We start from the raw sequence: 14,799 nt of genomic DNA, 5'->3' as shown, positions 1-14,799 counted from the left end.
TGTCCGGCTGTGAAGTAGAGTCTCCCATCCCTTTCTTTCATGTCCTTAATGAAGTGGAGAAAAATATCACTGCTATTCTTCCATAGAGATACTCCTTTCACAGTGATACTTCCAAGATGAAAACACCCTAATTTTCTTTGTAGGTAGTTGACACAGGTCTCAACTGGCCCTTTTGTCAGACTTTTTCTTTGTTACCTTACCTTTTGCATGACAAAGGAGGACCAAAACAAATTAAGCACCTCAACACCCCCTTTGGAGAATAACAGATTTTTCAGCAAGGTGAGCAGGTTTACCAGCAGTAAGACAATTCTGCTGAGCCTTCTCACGCCAGTATTTGGGTTGAGCTGCTGGAGGAAGACTGGCATGCCCAAGGGTACAAACTGGTAAGCACTACTCCTGTGGCCATAACTACAAGGATTGCCTTCTCTGACAGTATGTGCAGCCAACGAAAGGATGCATATACGTCCTTAAACACATCACACACACTTTTGGCATTGAATCTGAGAATGAGGGCCCTGGAGAAAACTGCCAATACAGGAGTACAAAGAACTCTACTTTCAAAGGAAAAGGGAAAGGCCAGGGAAGAAAAATGCAAGCTAAATGAGCTGTGGGAAGACACAGAAATATAAATCCTTTTATTTATTTTTTAAAATCATATTTGAGACAGAAAACAGTGATATCAACTATAAAAGTTCGACCCTAATGGAAACAAAGTATTAAAGAAAATCAGCTGATCCAACAAAAAACAGTAAAGCAGCTATTGTAGGGAGCTTTAATATATTTTGCTTTGTCCTGAAATCAATAATCATTTGGAAGGGAAGATTTCTTACCTGGCTGATAAGACAGCACTGCACACAGTTGTAACAGCTGAAGGGCTAGGCATTTTGCAACATACTATAGAAGACAAAAATGTACACATAATCATAGATGTTCAACAACTGGAAGTACAGTTTCTGCCCAAAGCAGCGATAATGGTGGATTGTAGTAGTGAAACTGACTGGACAGCGAAGCTGGATGTGCAGTAATGCTGCAGAGTGTTAAATGATTCATTTTTATAAAGGTTCCACCCACAGGAGTTACTGAGTTAAGCCTGATAATAACCCTCTTTCACACTTGTGCTATGTTGCAGTGAGTGTATGGTATGCTCCAGGAAATGCAATCATTGCTAAGATACCCACACACTATCTGCCAAGAAGATATGTGACCAGACTCCCAAAATTGCAAGAAAATTCAAGGCACTGATTTGAGAAGAACTGTAGTAAACCATTGCACATTCATAAGCAACTGTTAATTGCATCATGTTTCTGAAACTGTTTTACCCATTTTACTGGTGGAAACATTTGTTTAGGTTTTATAGGCAGTCAGTCTTCAATTATTGTTTCCTGGCATTCCTCAGTACCATGCTTGATGTTTATGTCTCTTCAATGTCATTTTAAAAAGTCTCATATTCAGCTGCTTACAGTGAGTAGGAAAAATATGCACCTCACAGAGCCTCCTTTTGTGAAATACACAGGCCAGTCAAGCAGTGACTGATACCAGTTCAAATGTGCTATTAGAGAAGTAGCTTCCTGACTTATTTTCTAACACAAACACAGAAATAAAACCAGTGATCACTAGAAATTTGAATTATTAGTTTGATATACCCTTTATAACCTCTACAGATCAAACAAATCACCTAACAAATCCTTCCTCATTATTCTTTTATCTGTCACAAGCAAAACTTTCTTGCAGGCAAAGCCTTTCTGCCTTGCTATAAAGTTGCTTGAATTCATCTGTTAAGGAGAAACAAAAATCTTATTCAGAAGTCTTTAAATATCTTTCCATTTGCATGACCTCTTTATTGCCTTCACGTTTCTTGAGTGCTGTAATCTGCTGGTACTGTTATGTTAGATTTGTGAGAGCTCCAGACACAGGCATGGAAAGGTTTTTTCTGTACTGTCACTGACACACTTGCTGCCTTGCTCCTGGGAGGTGCATGGAGGGCTTCTTGCTCAGCTCACACTTACAGGCACCCGTTCATGTACTGTGTAAACCCTCTGCACAACACTGAGTGCAGCAATCCCAGACATCTATGATTTAAAGGTATGGAATTTTTACTTTTTACTTACAGGAATGCTTATAAGAGCTGCCAAATAAAAATACACAAATAAAGAAAACAACAGTCTATTTCTAATAAATAACCTCTGGGCAGAGCTGCATTATAGAATTTTAATATTAAAATTTCAGTATTTGCAGCATGTATTGAATGGCATCAGTCAGACCACTCTCATTAATCTTTTGAAAAATGTAACAAAACTGAGCCATAAAGCAACATCTTGGGCTAGTTATGGCATTGCTGATGCGCAGCTGATGGAACTTTTCTGTATTGCATCAGATCAGACAATGAACTCAGAATGTGAGCTTGCAACATTGTGTTATGTGTGGAAGTCCTTCATTCTAAATAGTCAGAAAAAGGTAAGTAGATTCCAACAACTTTTGGCTATGCTACTGTGTGGTCAAAGTATAGGCTGGCTGTGATGGAATGTACCAAGGCTGAGATAGTCTTTATTCTTCTGATCCCATGCATCAGCCTTATCCATTATTACTGAACTTGTGTTCTCTGAACCTGACTTCTTTCTGTCCAGTTTGGCATCTTGCTCTTGTCAGTTGGAGATTTCATGCTCCATTGAATGTAAGTATGAGTCTTGTGTATTGCTGACAACCTTCATTCCATATCGATAGATCATAAATGTGATGTTCTATCCCGCAGAATTCTTCAAGGTCTGAGCAGTTGGGTGCTTCAGTACTGCAGTACTTAGAACTTGCAAACATGCAGAATTTTTGTTGTTTTTGTCAAGCTGGACTTGCACCTGCTCTTGCTTTGTAAATAAATCTAAAAATGCTGTTGCAAAAGTCCTTCTTCCCAAGCTGTTTCTTGCAGGAATTTTTGAACTTCCAGCCTCCGTGTATTAATTCCTTTCCTGTTTGGTACAAGTAAGATAATTCTTTTTTCAATCCATTTCATTGATATCTCAACTGTACCAACAACTCTTTTGTGCCATTCAGAAAAGAGCAACCATTTATTTCTCAGTGTTTGTGGTTTGGTGGAGGGAGGCAGCTGGATATACTGTACAGTTTGAGAAGAACTTTTTACATATCCATCAAATATTTATGTTATCACATATCATTGGTGCCAGAGCAGGAAATATGGTCCTATCTGATTTTGTTTCATTTAAGTGGGAATGGATCTAGCAATCTCCCTGTTTTAAAATATTATACTGCCCCTGTCCTTCCATGTTATTTATTCAACATTCAGCCATGTGGCATCATGTTCAGTAGCCTCATCTTTATATGAGCACCTTGAAACTTAATATTATTAATTTTTAAGCTGGACCAGGGATAAGAATCATATAGGATAAGATAATTTCCTTTCTTTAAAGCTGAGCTGACTATGCTGAAGGCAAATGCTGACAGAATCTCTTTGCATTTTCTGCTTTTTCCTCTAAGTCTCATTTTTCTTGTTTTCTTCTTCACATAGGCCTCATAAAAAATGATTATTTTTAAGAGTGATCTGAGACACTTCAATAGTAGGCTCTCAGCAGGGATCACTGACATCTGAGTAATTCCTTCCAGCTTTGGCTGACATGACAGGGATATGCAGGACTGGCAGAGAACTAATGCAGTTGCTAGATAAGTAAATCACTAAAGTAAAAGAAGAGAACATGGTCTCTTTTTGGACTGGAAATTGAAAAGTCAAAAAAACACCCGACACTCTCATAAGTTCCATTCCACAAGCAGAAGTGTGTGTGTATCTTATCCTGAATGATTAAGATGATCAGCTGATTTGTTACTATGTATCCTTCTTACATCACCTCATTGTAATTCTAATAAATGTTCCTTCATCTTTCTCTTGCATCTTATCACTTGCATCAGTCCTGAGGTACAGGAGGTTCCTGCTAATTGACTTCTCAATATACAGGTTCTCCATCCCTACCACCAATTATTTATGGGTGATCTCTGTTTTTTCACCTTACATTTAATTCTCATTAATTTTAATTAGACTTAGACTAAGCTCAAACCCTTTAGCAAAATTTATAAGAAAAAGGAAAAGAAACATTGCATGCTTGCCAGATGAATTTTCACAGAGCTCTCACAGCTCTAATTTACACTACAGACACACCAGGATGTGGTTGGAAGAAGCCTTGCGTTTCCTGCTTGTGCATGCTTTGGATGCATGACCTCAAGATGTCAAAAAGTCAGTGGGTCATGGGGACAAGTCTGGCTTTGTGGGTTATGCTTTCTGGCTTGCAGATATGAAGCACGTAAATAACTTTTGAAGATACAAGATTTAGTTTAAACAGCTGAGGAAGTCACTGGGTTTCCTTTTCTGCTCTGAAAAAGACTTACATATTTCAGCCTAAAACTTCTTGATTGCTTCAGCTTTTCATTAGGTAAATATAACAACAGGGAAAGTGTATCATGAAATGACATACTAAAATCCAGAAAAATAATTTATCAGTATTTAATTTTTTTAAGAATATGCCTGGCTGGTGAACATCCCCCACAGCTACTTTTTTAGCTTTGTCCTTCCTTTTCATTACATACCATGAAAAAGTGAGTTCTGTTCAATTTCTAAAATGTATTGAGCTCTGCAGGGGTGAGGAACCTTGATCAGATTTAACCTTGGTGGCCTGCCATCCGGATTAGAAAGAGCAATCTTAATGGGTTGCAGGTGCAGCTAAATGGCATCATTAATGTGGTGGAAGAGACCCTCAGGGGGTCCTAAAAGTTTCCTATGAAAATCCACCATCACATTAAAGGACTGAGATGATTTCCTTGCTTTGTGGAATCACATTTTCAGTGACTAGAGATGTCTCACAGAAGTACTTCTGGAAATCAGAGTCCTTTGGTTTATCAATGACTTGACAAAACATCTCATATACAGTTTCCCTGCAGGTGTTGGAATCAAAGAATTGTTTCAGTTGGAAAAGATCTTCAAGATCATCTAGTCCAATCATTATGCAGAGGCATTTCCATAGGGGCATGTCTGCAGTCCAATGAAAAAAATACACACTCTCCTGCACCTCAGGATCTTAGCAATAAGATGTGAGAGAAAGATGAGGGAACATTTATTAGAATTGCAGTGCAGTGATGTAAGATTTACAAACACTAGCCAATGAGTTGATCAACTTCACTGTTCAGGATACGATAAGAACATGTTCTTGCTTGCAGAATGGGACTTATGAGAGTGTCTTATTTTGACAGGACTACAGACATCTTGCTATGGAAATGTTCCAATGAACCAGGACATTTCTGTCTTTCCCTGTCCTGCCTTAAAAATTATATCATACCAAAATATGAGTCCAAAAATAACCCACCCAGCAGGATAAATATATTACAGGGGAAGAAACCTCTGAGGAGATCTGATGGACAAAACATACGGCCTCTTTCACTCCAAACATAATTCCAAAAGGCCTCTTTTCCTCTTACAGGGAAACCAAATTAAATGTATTTCCTATGTTTTCAGTATTCACAGTGTCACACTTGTAGTTTGGAGATGAAAATAGAAACTGTCCGAGAGATGCAGTTTTTGAAATGGTGATAGTGTGTCATACTTAATGCCCCAGTCTAAACTAGCAGTGACCTGGCACCTTGTTCTTAGTAAATGGGACATTACCATATGGAATTTCCAGGAGATTGAGGTCTGCTGAACCTCACAGCCTGTTACTCTTCTGACTGCTTGAATCAGTTGCTATAATCAGTAGCCCTGAAAAACATACTGAAGACTTGATCATGTCAATTATCATCTTTCATACACAAATTCCTTTTAGCCATGCCTGACATACACTTGGAGTAGGTAAATATTTACCCTGTTAAAGGCTCTTTCACCCAAAGGTGAAGGCCATTGGCTACATTCACATTCCACAGCACTTGGTCCTGGGTCTCTCCTGGGTCCTCAGGCCATTAGACAGTTATTATTTTCTGTGTATTTTGTTCACTTCAAAGGGTCTGAAACAGTATGAGGGCTGTGATGGAGCATATCAGCATTACTGTTTTATACTGTTAAGCCCTTCATGCCCTGCATGTGCTGGAGATGACCGAGTTCAAAGTCTCCTAGAAGACTACAAAGGCAGGACTGTGTAGTCTTAGCCACAGAGCATATTTGTAGCCATCCCTGGAGTGAGATTCCCCCAGAGATGCACCTGGGGTTTGTTTCAGAAGAGATACAGCTGACTGACCCTAAGTGGGAGCTCGAGAGTGAGTAAGATTTGTGCAGTGCAGGCAGGCAGTGATGAGGACTAGAGAACAAATTGCAGACCCAAGAACCACCTGGCAGTAATGCACACAAACACACATTTGTTGAAGCCCTGATACTGGCTGAAATTTTTAACACTCATCCAAGCTATGTACTGTTTATGCTCTTGCAGGCTAATCAAAAAGTTACAAAGGAAAACCTTAGGGACAAAATCTGTTCTGTCACAGATCTCAGGGATACTGGATGGCTGCATTGGGACAGCTTCTCTGTGAACAACACTGTCATTGACTTGAATGCAAAGAATAAGCTTGCACCAATTTTTCATAGAAGCAAGTTTCCTCATGGACAGGCTATTCAATGATTAACTGCTGCTAATGGACTAAGATGCTTCTTATATTCCTTTTAGATAATACTATAAGTATCAGTACACGCATGGAGGGGAAAAAACCAAAAAAACCCCATCTAGAATCAGCAATTAACACCACCTGATCCAGCCTAATCTTTTATCTCTTCTTATATTTTTATTGTTTAAACCAAATAAAATTAGAGCTGTATAAATTACTATTGTGGTTTTTTTATTAGATCACCTTCATTCTATTTAAAAAGAACAGTGAGAACAAATTTGCCACTTATTTATTTTTCTATCTAAGTAGCTCCTGGCATAAAAAAAAACCCCTTTTATTTGTTACAGGTATTCTCATATACACAGATTTCACCTCCAGCTGCACTCTAGTGTTTAGGTTGCTTGGGTGAGCAGTACTTTTACTACTGCATTCTGATATCAGCCATCAGGAACATGAGGGTGGATTTCGACAGTCAACATCAGGAAATGAGACTGTTCAGAGTCAGTTCTGCTCCCATCAGAGCAAATGAATTCCCTTCATCACCTGGGTTCTCTCACCATTGAGGTCTCCAGGGCTTTTGCCACTGACATGAGCAGCAGAGTAAGACCCAATATAAGCTGCCTGGTTTAGAACACCTGTGGATCTTGCAGTAATGGCAGGGCATTAATAAGTGTCCCATTGTTTCAGGGCCTTTCACATCAATGCTACTCCAAAGCCTTTAAGCCATTTGGGGTCCATATACAATGCCAATGTTACTTATGGTTTCACAAAGAGTCACATACTCTTTATAAGAGAGCCTGGCAGGATCCACATTGATCTGGTGCCTTCTTTTAGTTTTAACTTTCTTTTGCTCCAGTTTGGGTCTTACCTGTTTCAAAAGGAAGTGGACTGTGATGTGGTATCCAACCTGACTGCCAAAATCAGAGCATGGGATCTCAACAAAAACTCACTGTGGTCAAGGATGAGTTTGGCACTAATTCAGTGGGATTTGGACCAGGCACTCTTCAGTTTCCTCTTTCATGCTCAAATTTTGGATCCCTGTAATGCGTTTGACTTCTTTGGAAGGTACCCTGATCTGCAGGAGGTAGAAGAGAAAAATGTTTCCTTTTGTATTTGTTTTCTTTAAACATTTTCTCCTACATTGTTTCAAATCCTTTTGATTTATAGATCAGCACACACCCAAAAACAGTCCCTGGAAGCGACAAGGATTCAGAGGCTTGTTTGTACAGCTTTAGACCAAAGTCTGCTTAACTGTGAAAAATAACATTTTTGTAGGCTGTTACTTCTTAAAGTAGTAAGCTGGTGCCTTCTGGAAATCTTTGAGGAACAGTTTGTTTAGGAGTGAATCTGCTTAGGTCAATATACAATCTTATTTTTCTGGTCTCTATGAGCTAACAGTCTCAAGCAAAACAAGCAGAAAAGGTACGCAAACATATGAAAAAAAGTACAAAGAACAGAAATCTTATTTAATTATTAGAATTCATTCTTGGAAAAAAGTCAAATATTCATACAAATTATGTAGCCTTAACAATCTGTTTTCAGAAAGAGACCAAATCTCTGAGAGTTTTTCAACTGGAGTGGAGAGCAATTCAAATGACTTTTTCATTGTGAAGAAACAATGCTTTTCTGTTGGTGCAAATAGTGTCTACTCAGGCATCAACAAATAGATGGCACGTAGACCAGCAGAAAATTTGGCAAAGAGGCCCTATATCTTCTAACACTCTTCTCCTTAGGAAACTCAGATTTCACATTACTCTCAATCAGAATTAAGAAGTAACAGAGGCATAATGTGGGGAACTAATTCTGCAAGCCAGTGAAGCATTTCTATATATGAGGAGACTTTTCTTGATGTAAAAACTTGCTTTCCATGCTTTTATTGCTGCCCCAACACTTCTACAAGTGGCTTGTTAGGTACTACAGCAGACTTCATTGCTGTCAGCAGCCATTTGATCAGCTGGGAACATGTGCATGTGGAGCAGAGGAAAATATTCTTGAAATTGCCTTACTTTAAACTTTGAAGCAGTCTGACATTCAGATTTTGCTTCTCATGTTTTTTTACCACAGCTAGTCTTATGCTAAGTCCATCTCAGTATAGAAATGGGTCGATAATCTTAGCACTGGAATTTCTCTTCCATTTCACTCACTCCCTACTGAATTTAAAACACAACCCTCTCTAACCTTTTCCTGATTTCCTTCCTCATACTTAGTCAATGAATTACAAGTTGCATCAAGGCAAAAAGCACAACTCTGAGAATCATATTGATCAGTCAGTTTCGTGTTCTTTCACTGCCTGCCCAGACCAAGACACTCAGAGCACTGAAAGTTTTACAAATTCCCTGCCAATAGTTTTTAACCATCACAGTTTTGAATCATAAGTGATGTCCAAAAGCCATGCAGGGAAACAGCCTCCTATTATGTATTGTAGAAATGGAAACAAGTAACATAATGCATGTATGTAACTCTGCATTTATCATTACTCAATAACACATCAACTTTTAGCATTGCATTTCAAGAGAGCTAATGAATTCCAGTATACTCAGCTCTAAGGATGTGGGAGAAGTCAGTATCTTAGTTGGGTCCCGATGTTTCTACTTAGTTTAATTCAGCTCTTAGAGAAAATCTGTTGTTGAAGTCAATGAATATTTAACTCAAAAAACAATTGAATAAGGACAGAGAACTAAATTCAACATTCATTTGGTTAAATGTCTTTTGGCTGAAGAACAGCAGAATTGGGCCTTAAGCAACATTTTCAGAAAAAAAAAGACCTGAAAAAACCTCAATAACAGAATTCACTATTTCCTATACTAACCAAACAATGTATTACTGATGTCAGTTTCCTATGGGAAAATTTGCAGTCACTGCTCTGCATGAGACAGAACACTGTACAGAGTCACATCCATGCAATACAATCTACATAAGTGTTCCCATTTTTTTCCTTAACCACTGGTAAATTAAACTGTAAAAGAGAGCAATTTTATAATAGCTTTCTATCAGTTTTATCAGTTTTGAGAATCTCATCTCAGGACACAGCTCTGCCTGACCTTGTGTCAATCAGGCACATCTGCCTCATTTCAATATCCACATCAGTATGCTACTATAGGACAAATCTTTAAGTTGATCACTGCCTTCAGGGTCAGCTTAGACTGCAAATAATATAAATACTTCCTATTCAAATCCTGTCTTTATTTCCCTGAGAAAAGCTGAAGCTAACAGTAGTGATACCTAATCTGTCCTTTTTTATCCAGACGTGAATAACAAAAACAAAATTACTCCACACCCTGAGGAAACAAAATGGCTTGTTTACCTTAAAATAACTTTGTCATTTTTGCTTCCTTAAGATGAACATATTTTGTCTGCTCAACAGGAAACAGGTAACTGAAACATGGAGTTCTCTCCCAGAGCTTTTCAGGTGAGCGAAGCTCAGACCAAAGTCCACATGGTATTCACCCAAAAACACAGACACACAACAGGAAAAATGCATTTTAAGTGTGTGTGCAATGTGTTTTGGAAGAAGTTTGCCAAACAATTATGAAAAGAATTCGGCTTCCTCATGGCACCCTGGGAATGTACTCAGACACTGGATCGGTTCTCATTTGGCTTCAAAGAAACACTTGAAAAAGCCCCATTTTTTATGGAATAATGTTTATAGTGTAATTTTATCTCTTATTAGAGATGCCTTTCTTTGCCAATATTACTTTTAAATAGGGTGATTAATATTTAAAATCACTTAATTATCACATCTTAACCCACTTCCAGAACCAGCTACATGTAACCCTTTGATTTATAAAGGAGTTAAACCCACCACCGCAGCATTCTCCTGAAATGAAGATGCTAGGAACATGAAAAGGAAAGATTTTTTTCTCTTTTATTCTCCCCTTTTTGAATGAGCAACTTAAATTTCTCAGCATGGTTAGACTCATGTCTGAGCACCTAGTTTTTGAAATACTTCATTTCAGTTTGTCTGAGCTACTTTTTTTCCAGCAAGGTGTCAGCTATGTTAAACTTTTGAATCAGTCATACTGGGAATTTCCACATGCAGGGAACAATATCGTGCAAGGGCTGCTTGCCATATGCCAAGCTAAACTTCCAGTTGTTTGCAAAAGTCATGTTACATAATACTTCCCACTATTAACATTAGAAAAAATCACTATGCAAACAGGTGTATTTCTCCTCTTGGTTTCACACCTAGCTCCCAAAAGCATTAGTGTATAGGTGAGAAGTTGTCAAATGGAAAGGCTTGTTAGGGGAAAGAAGACTTTACAAAGCCCCTCTGGATGAAACAGCAGAATAACTCCATCTCTCTCTGGGTACAAATGGATCGAGTGGCTGTAGATTTCTACTCCCACTGCTGTCCCTTGCTGCACTGTGATAGAGGATTAAGGAAAAAAATGGGAGTTATGCCCCCCACCCCCCCGCCCAGTGCCACTGAAATATAAAATCTGTATATGATAAGGTGGGCAGATTGGATAAAAAGCTATTCAAATTGTCTGCAGCCTATATATCTGAAAAATTCAATTAATTTAATTGGTAGGGCTAGCTTCAGTTTTCTGAGACTCTCTCTTCTTCCATTCACACATCCACGAGAGACAGACAGTTGCAAGACAACTTTAAAGAGCATGAAATGCTTTAATTGCTGTGAATGGAAACATCAGAAGAAAAACATTCCTAAAAGCATTCTTTGCAATACCAAAAGAGATAAGGTTGAAGAGTAATCTAGGACAACCTACCTAAGCTTTCTAAGATAGGCTACAATTTGCTGGTGTTCACATCCTATATTAAAGTGCTTTCATGGACCAAAGTCATACTACCAAGGAATTTTTTAGATGCAAAATGATATCTAAAAATGTGATTTCTATCATGCAGAATGCATGCTGAGTGCTGTTACGCATTAGCTACCCAGACAGAAATTTGGGGAAAGTGAGTCTCCAGGTCTCTCAAACACATGAGCTTTGATGTAAACGTTAAGGAAGCACTTAAGTGCTTTTCTTAAATCTGGCACCAGACCCTACTTAGTCTAATATCTATCTCACTTGTTGAGATATAAAGTTCTTTCTCTATTTATGATTAGGCATAATCTCTAGAGATAAACTCTACTCTGGAAAACTAAGCAGGGCTTGACCAGTACTGCTGGTTTTGACACAGTCTTGACCACTAGCCCCAAATGTTGTGTTACTGTCAAACTGGGAGAGTAGTATGACATAGGGATGAGCTACAGGTCTTCCAGATAGTGCCCAAGTACAATGCAGGGGCCACCAGTCCTGTAGAATGAAAGACCAGTATGCATGCCAGACTTCCTCCTCTGCTGCAACCCCAACCCAATGGACTTCTCACCTGCTTGCTCTCCCCAGTACTCCCACATAGCCTACATATCCTCCCACATGACAGGGAGTGGATGCACAGCAGTTTCTTGCTATAAATACATCATTTTCCTGGGATGCAAGACCACATATTTTATTTCAGATACAATAAATTCAAACACGTGACACCTCAGGTTTATGGGGGCCACGTGTGGTACAGGGCTGACTGCTAACTTATACAAATAAAATTTCATCTGTGTTCAGCAGTAGAAATGTAAGTCCAGGTCTAGGTGCCCCAAGGACAGAAGAACAGGGTCCTAAATGGTTAGTCCGGACAATGAGACTCTACTTTTTGTAAAAGAGAGTAATCCTTCCCAAGGCACATAAAAAGCTTTTTCTACAGACCAGGGGGCTTATTCCATAAAATCTGGATTGTTTGCCTTTATTCAGGTGCCTAAATTTTACTGAACAAGATATTTATTTGCCTATGTGTTATTCCATATTCACCCTGGAGACCTCTTACATTGAACAAATGGTGGTATAGCTGAGAAATACAGTAGAAGGTGAATGAATATGAAAACACATGATAACAAATGCTTTTATTGCAATGGTAAAGTTAAGAGGCAGAGTATAAGCATATTGCAGCTGCAATATGCTTATAATTAATTATTCTAAATAAAAAGTTCTCACATGTAGTTCATTGGGCTTTTGTCATCCTGAGATATTGCATTTCCCTCCTTTCATGTAAAAGCAGTACAGAGAAGGTGTGGAAAGTAGTAATATTCTTATGTCTGGGATATAACTTGATTGTCACCCCTCAAAAATTGAGAGTTTGGAGGAAAATAGGACTATTTCAAATAAAATTTTCCCCAAAAAAGTAGAAATGGAACATGATTACAGTCCCTTGTTTCTCATTCTGTCATCCTTTATGTAAATTGTTACATTTGAAAACAAATCCTACACTTTGTGTCTTACAAATCCTACACTTTGTGTCTAGAAGAAAACATCCATAGCATATCTGAAACTTTATTAACACAAATGCAAAGGAATAGCATATTTCATGCCTCTTTAGCATTTGCTTAGGCCCAGTTACATTTGCCTGGAAAAAAAATAGAAAGATCCAGGAGTATTGGACCCCTTTACTTGCAGGCTGATTTTTAATAGGCAAATCCAGTTATGCTGATTGCAAAGCAGAAATTCTTTTACACTGCTTCAGTGAAAAAGCATAGTGCTAGCAAATACCTGCTTTCAGTACTTTTGAGTGCTGTAGCACCATGAGATGGTAAATCAAGTGCGTAAGCATACAGCAGTTTTTAAAAGCATCTGAAAACTATCAAGTTCAAGACTGTGTGGCTGCATAGCACAGAGCATTACACCAGAACAAACACTCTGCAACTTCAGCTTGGTTCAGACAAAGCATGCTAAGTAGGTAATTTTGTCCTGGCAGACCTGTTCTTACCTTGGGTACTGTCTATATGTGCTGTTCTGTTTTCATACTGGGTTAGAAATGGTCTGCTGTCTTGAAGCCAGTGCAAACCAGCCTAAAAGAATAAAACAGCATGTATATCACACTCTCCAGTTAACTTTGCAGAGTTGGGATAATGCATCCATGCCTGATCTGGATTAAAAATGCACAATGTGGTGAAATGTATTAAGGAACACAGATTGTTCAGCAAGTTAATTTGACTGAAAGACACTATAGCCTGCTCATTGGGAAGCTCAGACAGCAGATCTAACAGGGCCAGAGAGCTGTCAGGAGCAGGGAGAAAATGGTATCAAAATGTTTTCTCATTTCTCTCTACCTGAACTGCTCTAAAATCCATCTGCTTCTTTGTATTTTGATGTGCTCACTAGAGGCAAGGCTCTGACTTATGAGTCACAGTCATGGCTTGGGATCACTGTGAAGCCTTCCCATGCCCACTTGTCAGCTTCTCTTCACAGGGAGGGCTCAGGTCCTTATGAGCAGCAGTGGCACACAGAAGAAAGTTTATCATTCATGAGTGAGGGGATACAGCAAGATCAGCTAAGCTAAATCTGCAGTCAGAGGAAGGGCCATGCAAGTAGTATGTGACAAAGAGATATGCAAAGTTTCACAGTTTTATAGTTGTCTCATTTTAGCCTTCTCGTGGTTGTGGATCAGGACTCTTAGTGATTCAAATGCATAGCTGTTTCCGGTAAGGATTTCCATCATCTCCTCCTCCTAAACATACCAAATTGATGTTGAAAACAGATGACAATTTCTTACAAACTTCTATATTTTTCTTTCTCAGTGAGTTCCACTGTGTTTCAAGCCATAAACATTCATTCAGCTAGTTCCTAACATTTACTAATCCTTTTACAGAAATAACAGAATAAGGCTCCAAATGACGAGTGAAGGACTGCAGCTAGGAGATCACTAAGGTCAGTAGCTAAGGAATATGAGGTATACCATAAGGTATGAATCTCTGAAGAATCTCTCTTATGAATCTCCAATATCCTATCTTTGGTGTTAACATCAGATGGAGCAGAAATGGGAAGAGAGGCTACCTCTGTGTAACTAGTGACTCTATACCTCCTTCTTATGTCTCTACCTCTTCAATCCTCTCTCGGATTTGAGCTCTCCTGTTCTTTCTTTCTTCCTGCAAAGAGACACGATATACATTTTTTAACTCAAAGTAGCAACTTGAGATCTTTGAAAACAGTAAGAATAATAAATTAAGGTGAAGACCATCCCTATGTATGATGGAGGAGATGGAGGCTGAGCTGTAGGAGAAGGCATGAGAACTAGTTTGGTAATCCAGGATCATGTCAAGGCAGAGAACTGGCTTTGGTTTATGAAACAGAAGTAGCCCAGGTCAGGTGGGGTAATATGGGTGTAGGGCTTAATCTGAAACACACAAAAGTGTGCAGGGCTCCTGCAGTTGTTTGTGCCATAATTTTCATA

Source organism: Coloeus monedula (assembly GCF_965178545.1).
Source record: "Coloeus monedula genome assembly, chromosome: 2".
In the NCBI taxonomy this organism is placed as follows: domain Eukaryota; kingdom Metazoa; phylum Chordata; class Aves; order Passeriformes; family Corvidae; genus Coloeus; species Coloeus monedula.
This window is presented reverse-complemented; position numbering follows the sequence as displayed.